Source organism: Ixodes scapularis, unplaced genomic scaffold (genome assembly GCF_016920785.2).
Source record: "Ixodes scapularis isolate PalLabHiFi unplaced genomic scaffold, ASM1692078v2 PGA_scaffold11__112_contigs__length_91849675, whole genome shotgun sequence".
NCBI lineage: Eukaryota > Metazoa > Arthropoda > Arachnida > Ixodida > Ixodidae > Ixodes > Ixodes scapularis.
Window position 1 is genome coordinate 61,447,873 of NW_024609837.1, and position 11,481 is coordinate 61,459,353.

The following is an 11,481-nucleotide window of genomic DNA, read 5'->3' on the forward strand; positions in this document are numbered from 1 at the left end:
CCGTTTGTTAGATAACTTTAGTACATACGCGGTCACGTTTCCATAACAAGAACCCCTCTGATTTCTATACACCTCTTTAGGGACAGGTTTTTTTGCTACCAACTGGGAAAATCGATAACTTCCTGTCTTCTTATTATGAACAACTCACACTATGGACAATTTCGGGAGAGGGCGGGGGATGAGTGTGCTATTCATATCATCGGGACATCACTTTAATTACTTCAATTGTACTTCTCGGTAACTTCCCTTTATTCTGCTGAGCCGCAGTCGTTTTCCGGAGGTCATTTACTAGGTACTAATGCAGGTCTACCTGATTATCAAAAAGTTTTATGCAAATTGTTTATGAAAACCAGTTGATTTTCTACGTTTGCATGATACCACAGCAAGACAGTTAAAAAAAATGCCGTTTTCATGCATATAGTAAGTTTCGTATTTATAAAACTATACACGTAAAATACATGTGATATTGAAGTATACAAAAATATGTTTTACATTACACGCAGCAGTGGTGAAATTCTGCATATCACGATTTTTTTTTACTTTAACCCCAGACGGGTTTATTATATTACAATACATTGGATTTTTATTTTATTTTCGCCCAGCCTACAGTGTAATTCCCATATAAGACGAGAAAGCTTCTGCATGGGTCGTGGCCATTGCAGTGCAGAAACAAACAAAAATCTAACGAGAACACAATTTTAGAGGCTAAACTCAGCGTTGATGCAAACTGATTAGGTGTCATCGAATATAAGATATGCGCATCTATAAGCCTCACCGATGTCAACGCTTCGGCCACTGCGAATGCTGGCAGAAATGTAAAAATTACGAAGAAAAATTATTTTTTCGTGTAGAATGTGAGATTTTTTTTGAGCTTTCAAATATTTCTTGTTATTAGATTTGTTTGGTTTTGTTTTGTTCCTGTGCCGCAACTGCCATGTCCCATGCACAAGCCTGCTTGTATTATGGTAGTCTCGTTTAATTTTGAGGTTGACAACATAATTGTGATATGCAAAATTTTATGACAGAAGTGTTGAATGTATGTTACGCATAATTTGGTACACTTCAATATCACTACGGTCTTGTACATCGATTGTTTTGTAAATAGGCAATCTATTATATGCGTGAAAAAGCAGTGTTTTTAAGTGAAAAAAAAAAGTGCCTGGCAAAGGCATCAAATAAAGGTTTTCATTAAAAATGGTGTCAACGTTTTTGAGGATCAGGTGTACTTGAATAAGCACTTGATAAATGATCTGCGAGAAACAACTGAGGGCTCGACAAAACAAAGCAAAGCTGCCAAGAAGTGCAGCGGATGTAATTACATTAATGTCCCGTTAATATAATCATCTCCCCCTCCCCTCTTCCCTTAGAAATTGTCCAAAGTGTGAGTTGTCCTTAATAACGAAACAAGAAGGCATGCATTGCACCAATTCGCCCAAGAAAACCTTGGTGGTGTGTCAACATTAACGCGGTCCGATCATTGAAACATGACTGCGTAATACTGACGATACATAACGGCTTGCAAGCACTCCTCAACACTGTAAAACTACAACAAAGTGTAACTGCGATAGGTGCAACATCAATTCTAGGCAGCAGCGTGGAGTTAAGACGCTATCGAATTCGAAGAACTGCAGCGCCAACTCGACGGACCTTCTGAGTATACTTCTTTCCTTACCGATTGCGTAACTACTTGCAATCCTGCAATCTTGAAGCCGCGGGAGGCAACCCAGAACTCCAGCTTAATCTTATGCGTTCTGTTTCATCTTTCGATGGACCCCAGAGGACGCGTCAATCGACCTTCTGGAGGGGCGCCTAGTCACGTGGTGCGCTCAAGGCACCAGATTGGCTAGGATGTTTCTAAGCATCAGCCGCGGTTTATCGTAAGGAGAACTGGACTGTGGTAACTTGAACTCCCGTCTGAAGTTCGCAAATGTGAGCGTGAAAAGAAATCGTGCAAACAAAGATAACAAAACGAAACTATGCATTTAGGTTGCTTGTCGGGGCCATAAATGCGCAACGCACCGAATTGTAGCTGCCAGTCTTCACAAACAGCCTTCTGAATTGGCCGAATGTGAGTTCCACTTTTCACATAGGCAGAACTTTTTAATTGACGGACCCGTTTTCTTATATATGTGCAATGTGACCTGCTTAATAAAATATTATATTAATATTATTATTATTGCAAATTTGTTTTGGTAATTTACGACAGTTTTATTACTTTTAAATTAAATTAGTTGCTCTTCATTACGTGCATATTATTAATTTGTACTTACAGTACACGTGAAACAGCTCGGCAATCGAAGAACCATGCGAAACGTTATTCCACTAATTCTGGCATTCTCTGGTAAGCGTCTTGGTGAGCTCACATCCGATGTCCATAATTTACTTTGTAGCCATGTTCCAGGTGTCTTCCTTTTCGATCAAGGCAATTCGCCTTATCGGGACAGCTCTGAAATCTCTGGAATCGTAGTCACGGCTCGGTGAACATCGAAGATGACACGAGTGCATCTGGTTCAAGAGGAGGTTATCTAACTTCCAAATATAGTAATCAGGACCTGTACCTAAATTCGGAAGCAATACGTTTCAAGAAGAGGCTAAACAGGATAAAGAGGAGCTCGGGAAATTTGGGTGCTTCATATGAAGTCTACACAAATCGTAAACGTAACGCAACTTCTGACTACTTTTCTCCCGCTATCATCGCAAGAGACGTGGATGATATTCCCTCTATATCGGCTCTCTTGGATACCAACCAGAAGCTTTACCTCCTCGTCCACGGATGGTTTGGCTCAATGGAGAGCATATCAAGCATCTTGAACTCTTCGTCCTACTGGAGACCGGAAAAGGATGAGGAACTGGCACAAATTAAGAACGAACTCCTGCGGGTGGTAAGTTAGAACCAACTATGCGCTTAGAATTTTGAAAAAATATAAAGCTGTTTCACGTGGTGTACCTCCGGCTCCAAATTATGGCGGCTGATTTACTTCTGTCGTATGTCTTTTTATGCGCCGAGCGTATAAATCCAAATCCAAATCCAAATCGAGCGTCTTTTTTTGCATTATGTTTGATTGCGTTTGTGGGAGTGGTCGGGTATATAAAAAAGCACCGTCTTTAACTCGATCTGTGTACATAACAGTCTTTATTTAAACCTCAGACAAGCAGCCGATAAATAAGGTGACCCGTAGTTAACCAAAATGGCCGCTATCAATGCCGCAAGGATATTTCGAATGTATAACTACAACGGAGTGTGCAATGCTTTCTGCGGCCCGAAATGCATCTCTCGTTGTACTTACTGAGCTCTGTAATCGGTAGAAACACTTGCCATTCTTGCGCGTTACGCTACACCAAAAGCAACTGGCGCAATACTTATACGTTTGAAAAAAAAAAAAGTGAAGAGAGCGGTGGACGCGGCTCATCAACATGGCGGAACGCTGGTTGCCACAAGTATGATGCGTGGAACGCGTCTTCTCACCGGTGTGTGCGTACCGCGCCCAAAGAAGTGGTCCCTCGATTTCCGCCTGAGGATGACATAGGCCGTGTTCCAAAATTTACTCGATCTTACTCCAGGGTAAGGCTTTTGCACCTTGGCGTTCCAAAACCTACCCGCGTCCAGCGCTTTAAAATATATGTTGTCACGTGACAAGACTCGCTGGAATAACTTGGGGTGATTTGGGTAAGATTTGGAACACAGCAACGTTACTACAACGGAGTGTGCAATGGTTTCTGCGGCCCGAAATGCATCTCTCGTTGTACTTACTGAGCTCTGTAATCGGTAGAAACACTTGCCATTCTTGCGTAGCTACATCGGGCAAACATGACGTTGTATAAATGACCGCATGCGAGAACATGCCGCAAACTTAAGAAACCTGGCTACACCTGGACATCTAGCAGCTCATTGTAGAGAATGCATGTGTGAGGCTAAGCTTGAAAAAGGTAAGCATCCTAGCTCACCAAAAGATCGGTTCGCCCGAGAACTACTTGAGGCCTTAGCCATAGATCAACAAAAAGACAACTGCGTTAGTTCACCATCCATTGCCCTACAAACAAGTGAAAAGAAGTTCCTGCGAGACGAAAATGCCCATGAAGATAGAGGAAGATCAAGAAAAAGGAAAAAGAAGAAGACGTAAAAAGGACAGCCACCAGACCAGTAGAAGAAGAAGCCGAGGGTTAATAAATAGTTGGTAGTCCAGCGATCGGATGCTTTTTCCTCCTTTCTCTCCTCCCCCCTTTTCTGTAAGTTCAGCTGGTTTTCACAATCTAAGTATGTACAAACAACTAGCTCAGCTCCTTCCCATTGCAAGTTATCTTTCTAGTTACCTGAGCACGTCTTTTGTTAATCTTAACCTCCTCGAGCCGCAAGCCCTAAGCCTTTTCATTGCCACCTCTATCTGCCAAGCACGACTACTCACTCGGAGCATACAAAAGAAGATTGTCCTGGATGAAGTGCAAACCTTCTTTGGTGCGGTTAAACCATCCCAAGGACATGCCCAACGAGTGTCCAAGATCCTTAGATCCGAACAATGGCGCCAAGTCCGGCTCCTCACCGATTTTCTGCGAGTCAAATGTTCTACCTACAATTGTTTTTCCAATCACCTCGCCTTGACAAGGCATGCAACGGAGAACCTATGGGTTCAAAGTTTCCTCCCCATATGGCGTCACCATCTAGAAGCACATCAACAAGCCAAAGGAAACGTTAGGAAAACTCCACCCCAGGTGATCGGGAACATACAAATTTCAACAAAAGCCAGACAGGTGCTGGAACAAGGACCCAAGTTCGCCATCGCCCCCAAGCTCGAGGCAGTAGACAACGTAGCTCTCCTAAGGCAAATAGCCGCCAAGGCTTCCCAAGGAAAAGGCCCTCAGATCATTGATGAGGGTATTCAAGCCTTTGAAAACCTCATACACCAGACCAACGGAAAGATCAGCTTCAAATCCACCATTCACGAGTTGCGAAGCAAAGATCTTAAGTTATGCGTCTCAGACAAAGAGGGAGGTTTTGTTGTTCTTGGTTCAGAAGCATATGGAGAAAAGGCTCATCAAGCTGTCACCAAGAATTTTATAAATGTTGACGAACAACGAACCAAAGCAGCAAAGAAACAGATCTTAGACCTCTTTGAAAAAAATCAACAAACCAGCCTTTGCACCAAGATCAAAGCCGCAAAAAATGACAAACTTATGATGTTTTTCTCCGCCAAGACACACAAAGAAGGGGTACCTTTCGGGGCCATAGTGTCGGAAAAAACAACGTGGCAAGCATGTGTTTCAAGGTATTTGGCCCAACATCTTTCCACAATATACCCTGCGGACCCATTCCACATACCAAACTCTGAGCGAGTGATATCATATCTAGAGGAACAAGGAAACAACATCGTCTCGGGGTTTTCCTTGGACGTACAGGACATGTATTACTCCATCCCTCAAGCAAGGCTTCTACAGGTCCTCCGAAGTTCCATCGAAAACCAAGGGCTCGCGCAGTTCCAAAATGCAGCAGGTGTTAGCCTAGACACCTTCTTGGAGGTTTTAAGATATTATTTGTCCGCAACGGTAGTAACCCATCAAAATCGGCCGTATGTCCAGAAGAGTGGTGTGTGCATTGGTTCAAAAGTGGCCCCATACCTGTGCGACATCTTTCTCGCCGCATGTGGGGTAGCCATACAGCAAGTTTTAAAAGACCCGCCAGTTGCCGCTATTTTCAGGTATGTTGACGATTGTCTTATTTTATGCACAACTGGAGTTGATGAATCACTTGACGGATGCCTCCACACCACCCTCAGGCATTTCTAGACAAGCTGCATGAGGCTCACATTCACCTACGAGCCCCCTGTTGATAATTCCATACGGTTTCTTGATTTGGCCTTGAACTTCCAAACAGAACATTTGTGTTGGAGATATGAAGTGCGATCGGGGAAAGGGTTCCTTCCCTTTGAATCCGAACATTCCAAAATTGTAAAACAAGGGGTCGCTACTGCAGCTCTTTCAGCCAGCCTCAGGAAGACCTGCCCCCATCAGATGGTAAAAAGTTTTGAAACCCAAATGTCCAGGCTTCAAGAGGCCGGATATCCGAAACCCTTCCTGGCCTCCATTTGTGAAAAGATTTGCCGCAACATAAAAAGAACTTGTCAACGCACTGACCTTCATCCACCGAAGCAGATCTCCCGTTCACCTTTTGCGGTGGTCCCATACATACATGGGGTAACTCACAGGTTAAAAAAGATCGCAAGCAGACACGGCATAAATATCATATGCTCGGCACCCAACAAGGCACACGCAATGTGCAGGAAGGTCAACCTAGCCCAGGTTAACAATACAGGCAGGTGTACCACCAAACACAAGACAGAATACGTTCCATGCGACAAAGGAGTAGTTTACAACACACCATTGTCATGTGGACGTAGCTACATCGGGAAAACGGGACGTTGTATAAATGGCCGCACGCGAGAACATGCCGCAAACTTAAGAAACCTGGCTGCACCTGGACATCTAGCAGTTCATTGTAGAGAATGCATGTGTGAGGCTAAGCTTGAAACGGTAAGCATCCTAGCTCACCACAAAGATCGGTTCGCCCGAAAACTACTTGAGGCCTTAGCCATAGATCAACAAAAAGACAACTGCGTTAGTTCACCATCCATTGCCCTACAAACAAGTGAAAAGAAGTTCCTGCGAGACGAAAATGCCCATGAAGATAGAGGAAGATCAAGAAAAAGGAAAAAGAAGAAGACGTAAAAAGGACAGCCACCAGACCAGTAGAAGAAGAAGCCGAGGGTTAATAAATAGTTGGTAGTCCAGCGATCGGATGCTTTTTCCTCCTTTCTCTCCTCCCCCATTTTCTGTAAGTTCAGCTGGTTTTCACAACCTAAGAACGTTACTAGAATCCTCCGTTGGGAAACTCAACCTTGAAACCTGGCCTGCTGGAGTCCACCGAGACCAAGCTAAATACAATGACAGCACCACCTTTTAACGACGAGTTGAAACATGAAAGTTGCCTTATATGGCTACTGCTAGAGTCACTAACTTTTCCCAAAGTACAGAGACTTCCAGGCTCGAGGTGCCAACTTGGCGGTGCAATTATACACGGGCATTGTTAGGCGTACAGAATAGTTTCTTTAAAATATAAAAAGAATAAACGTATTCACTTTAAAAAAGGAGATCAGTAAGTGTTTTTTGGCAGAACACAGGTGGCAATCAATTGCCGTGCTGTGTTGTCTACTTCTAAGGAACCCATTAAATCGCTAAGCTATAATAGCCCTCGACTCGTCAAGCACAACGTTGAGGTCGACGTTTACGGAGAGAGCCGATTTGATACTCGCGATGACTGCACCGCGCTTTTTTTTCACCGAAGACCAATCCGTGCACTGCGGAACCGTTCGGCTCCAACTTGTCTTTGACCAGTCCAGGGCCCAGGAATATGACTGCGGGATATGTGGTATCTACCACATATCCCGCATCTAAGTTAGATACCCCACGGGGTATCTAACTTAGTGCTCTATGATGGGAAGCTTTAGAAGAGGTAGTTAAGGAATGTTCGCCAACCGCGGCTTCGGTCGGTAAACATTTCGTTCACTGAGAGACACCGTGGAACGTGCACAAGTGGTGCCTGCCGGTGGCTCGGGCGCTTGCTCTCCCTGTACGTGAGCTCGTCCTGCCAAGGCGCAATCGAACACAAGGATTCCGTGCGTATGTCCGCCATTTTGCAAGGATTACACAGCTTCCAAAAGAGAGCCTACCCTCGAAAGAAATCAGGGTATATATTACACGTGTCAAATATCCGCGGAAACTAACTAGGGTATGTGGAGAGGAAGGGGACATCATCGGTTTTTGTTTGTGTAGTGACAAGTCTGGAGTAATGGTGCTTAACGACGAAAAGAGGACACCCCTGAAAACAAAAGACTTTGTAATAGAGCGCGTCAAAAAATACAAATATCTGAAAATATGACGGAATAAGTGAAGGAAATATATAGAGGACCATAAAGTAATTATGAATATGAAAGAGGAAATTTATTTATTTATTTATACATACTGCCGGCTGCCGTTTGGCAGCCAAGGCAGGAGAGGGCACACAGGGCAACATACAAAAAAACCACATTACACGGTAGTGAAAAAAAAGCATCTAGGACTGCACATCTAAGAAATAACGCGGTAATGATGAGGCAAATTTCTGAACGGACGAGAGATTGGTAATGTTGGCAGGGAGACTATTCCATTCGTTAATGCTTCGTACGAAAAAGTAGTTTTTTAAGCATTCGGTTCTGCTGTAGGTACCACAATTGTGTTGGAGTGCTTCTGTCGTGTGTGACGGGTTGTGTTAAATTCCATGAATCTGTCGAATGAAAGGCGAAGTGAGTCATGTACAATGGTATACAAAAGCTTGTGGTAGGGTTGCCTTGCTGCATGCCCATCCGGGAGGAACAACATGAAGCCGGGGTTTCCAAAACGAGAAACTACATTTATTAACGTGACATCAAAGGGTTGTTAGTAATAAAGTTTAATAATGCCGAACATTCGACCTACGCGTCTCCGTGCCGCCGGTCCGTCGTTTCCTTCAGTGGGCGTGTCCCCCTCTTTTATACACTTGCGCGCCTGTCTTTCGTGCGCTGTTTGCGCGCCCGGACGTTCTTTACTCTGGGTGGTCAGCAGCGGCCCTGGTGGTGGTGGCCGAAACTCGCTCCCACAAGCTTTAGACAATTAATTTTGCGCCGGGTTCAAAGAAGCTCAATGCATTCAGTTGTCATGAAACTAGAGGCAGGAATTAGACATGAAGTGGTGGGGTATATGAAAAGTTGTGATTGTGCCTGGACTGTCTTTTTGCAACTGGGTACTGTAGTGGGTGTTAAGGGTTCGATCGAGATTTCAAATTTCAGATACGAGCGTGGACAGATTGGCACTAGGTGCGTAGGTAACACACCAAATGAGGCAGTTCAGTGGGAAGGGGGGGGGGGGGTCATGGGTGGGCCGTCAATTGAGAGCACAGAGGCAAGTAGTAAAATGAAATTTGAACAAAGTTTAACTCAAATGGAGGATACGCAACGTTCATGAAAAGTATGCAAGAAATTATATACTGTTGTTGCGCGAGAACCAAGCGCTGAACTAGTAGCGTGAGGGGCTTTGGCATCAAGCTCGTGACATGGGCCGCGTTCGTCTCGCGGATAAAACATTACCGTTTTTGTAAGCTCTCAGAACGAGTTGGACGCCATAAAGGTTCTTCTGGTTTGGATGGGCGTGCTTCGTCGTGGTTATTACATTGGCGACGAGGATGGGATTCGCCTGCACTGGTCTGCCAAGCGTCGCGTAAGGAAAGCGACAGCAAGTAATGGGAAGCCGTCAACGTTCAGAGAAGGCGGCCGGGACCAGGCGTCAGCAGTGGGATTCGAACGCACGTCGGGAAAAGCAGCGACAAGATAATTACCTGCCTGGACGTTTCTTGTACTTATTGAAGTCATGTCGCGACTAGGCGGACTCGAGGAGTACGACCCAAAGATCCAGGACTTTAAATCTTACCTGGAACGCTTTCGACCCAAAGATCCAGGACTTTAAATCTTACCTGGAACCCTTTCAACTTTTCGTCAGCGAAAACAAAATAGCTGCAACAAAAAAAAAACTAGCGGTGTTTTTTAGCACTAATTGGGGCAGAAGCATACGAAGTCCTGAAGAACTTGGTAGTTCCCGCACTTCCAGGGCAAAAGACGTACGAAGAAGTCAAGGCTCTTTTAAAGAACCACTTAAGCCCGAAGACTTTAGTCATAGCCGAGAGCTGCAAATTTAACCGCCGGATCCAATTAGACCACGAGAGTGTGGAGGACTTCATTGTCGAGTTAAAACACCTCGCTCAAAGTGCAATTTGGGAGTATTCCTTCAGGATGCGCTGCGTGACAGATTAGTGGCAGGTATCCGGTGTGAGGAAACTCAAAGAGCTCTATTGGCGGCGGATAACTTAACGTTTGAAGGCGCCTGCAAGATCGCTCGTGACAGGGAGTTGGCCGCCAAGCAAAGCGCTGCCTTACAAATATGGAGCCGAAGCGATGCTGTGAACAGCTCTATCAACACAGTTAAAACGGAAGCGAGGTCCAAACCCAAGACAAGGAGTTCGACGGGCCGAAAGGACACAAAACAAAAATGTGAGCCCTGTGGCAAGGCACAAGCGTCAGATAGTTGCTGGTACAAGACCTACACCTGTAAGGGATGCTCAAAAGTGGGCCATCTTCAGAAGATGTGTCGAATAAACCAAGAACCACTGACGACACATCTATTATCTGAGTCATCAGAGGAAGACGAGTACATTTTGCACAACTGCACAGCGGATTCGACGACATAGAAGGGCTACATGGTGACTGTGAACGCCGAAGGACAGGACTTGCCGATGCAGGTCGACACGGAGGCCGCTGTCACCGTAATGCCGGAAAGCGTGTACAAGTTCAAGTTTTCACACGTCAAATGTGAGTCAACGCCACTCGTGTTAAAACCTTACACGGGACAGAAAATGCAGGTCTTAGGACAGTGTGACGTTACTGCATGCTATGAAGGGCAATCTGCTAAGTTGCCCCTTCTCGTGGTTCGTGAGTGTGAACGGAAGCTTCCTGTGCTTCTTGGACGGAGCTGGTTAGACAAGTTGCAGCTGAACTGGAATTCTATTTTCAGCTTAAAGGGGCGATGCAAAAATTTTTGTACTTTGCGCAAATACCGCTTAGAACAAATCCCTGACGTTAATGACCTATGAAACACGCGTTCGTTTTTCCCTTCACGCAATAGAAGTCCCAGAAAAAAATTAAAGAAAAACGAGCAGCGTTCACCCCCTCAACTCGCAGCCAGAACAAGCGGCCACGCGATCTGGAGCCGATTATATGCCGCCAATGTTGATCATAGCAACGTGCTGGGGTTGGCAAAGCACAGGGCACGCGCTGAGTTCCAGACATTGTTATGGCTGGGCTATTGTTGTCGTTGCAGCGATTGGACGCGGGCGACTACCCGAATGCTTCTCGAGCTAGTAATTATCACGAGCCCAAATCGAGTGCCCACGCAGGGCTCGGGTCCAATCTATGAACCGCATTCAAATATCGTCACTTGGGTGTTCTGCGATCCCCACGTTACGTCATCAAATTTTGCAAAGGAGAGATTGAACGAAAATAATTGCTTTTGTCCTTGAAATTTCACCGCAACAAAGGAGTTTCTTGGCCAGTGGCGTTGCGTGCGAGTATCCTTGAGCCCCACTAGTGCCAGTAAGCTCGTGTATAGTGAAAAACATTCTAACTGAATATCGTTGCACAGCTCCTAGCGCAGAAGACAGGGTAGCTAAACTACGCAGCAAGTTCCCACGCGTTTTTTCTTCTACGCTTGAAGCTATCAGACTTCGAAGCAAAAATAGTCTTGGAAGCTGGCTGCTCGCCTGTGTTTTGCAAAGCCAGGCCAGTACATTTCGCGTTACGTGACGCGGTTGAAAAGCAGCTGTCTGAGCTCGAAACGCAAGGCATAATCCAACCAGTGAGTCAAAGTGAC

General features: G+C 45.2%; 1 pseudogene; it reads left to right on the forward strand.

Annotated features, from left to right (window-relative positions):
- The first annotated feature begins 2,304 nt into the window (after nt 1–2,304).
- Nucleotides 2,305–2,891, forward strand: LOC120846801 (annotated as a pseudogene).
- The last annotated feature ends 8,590 nt before the right edge of the window (nt 2,892–11,481 follow it).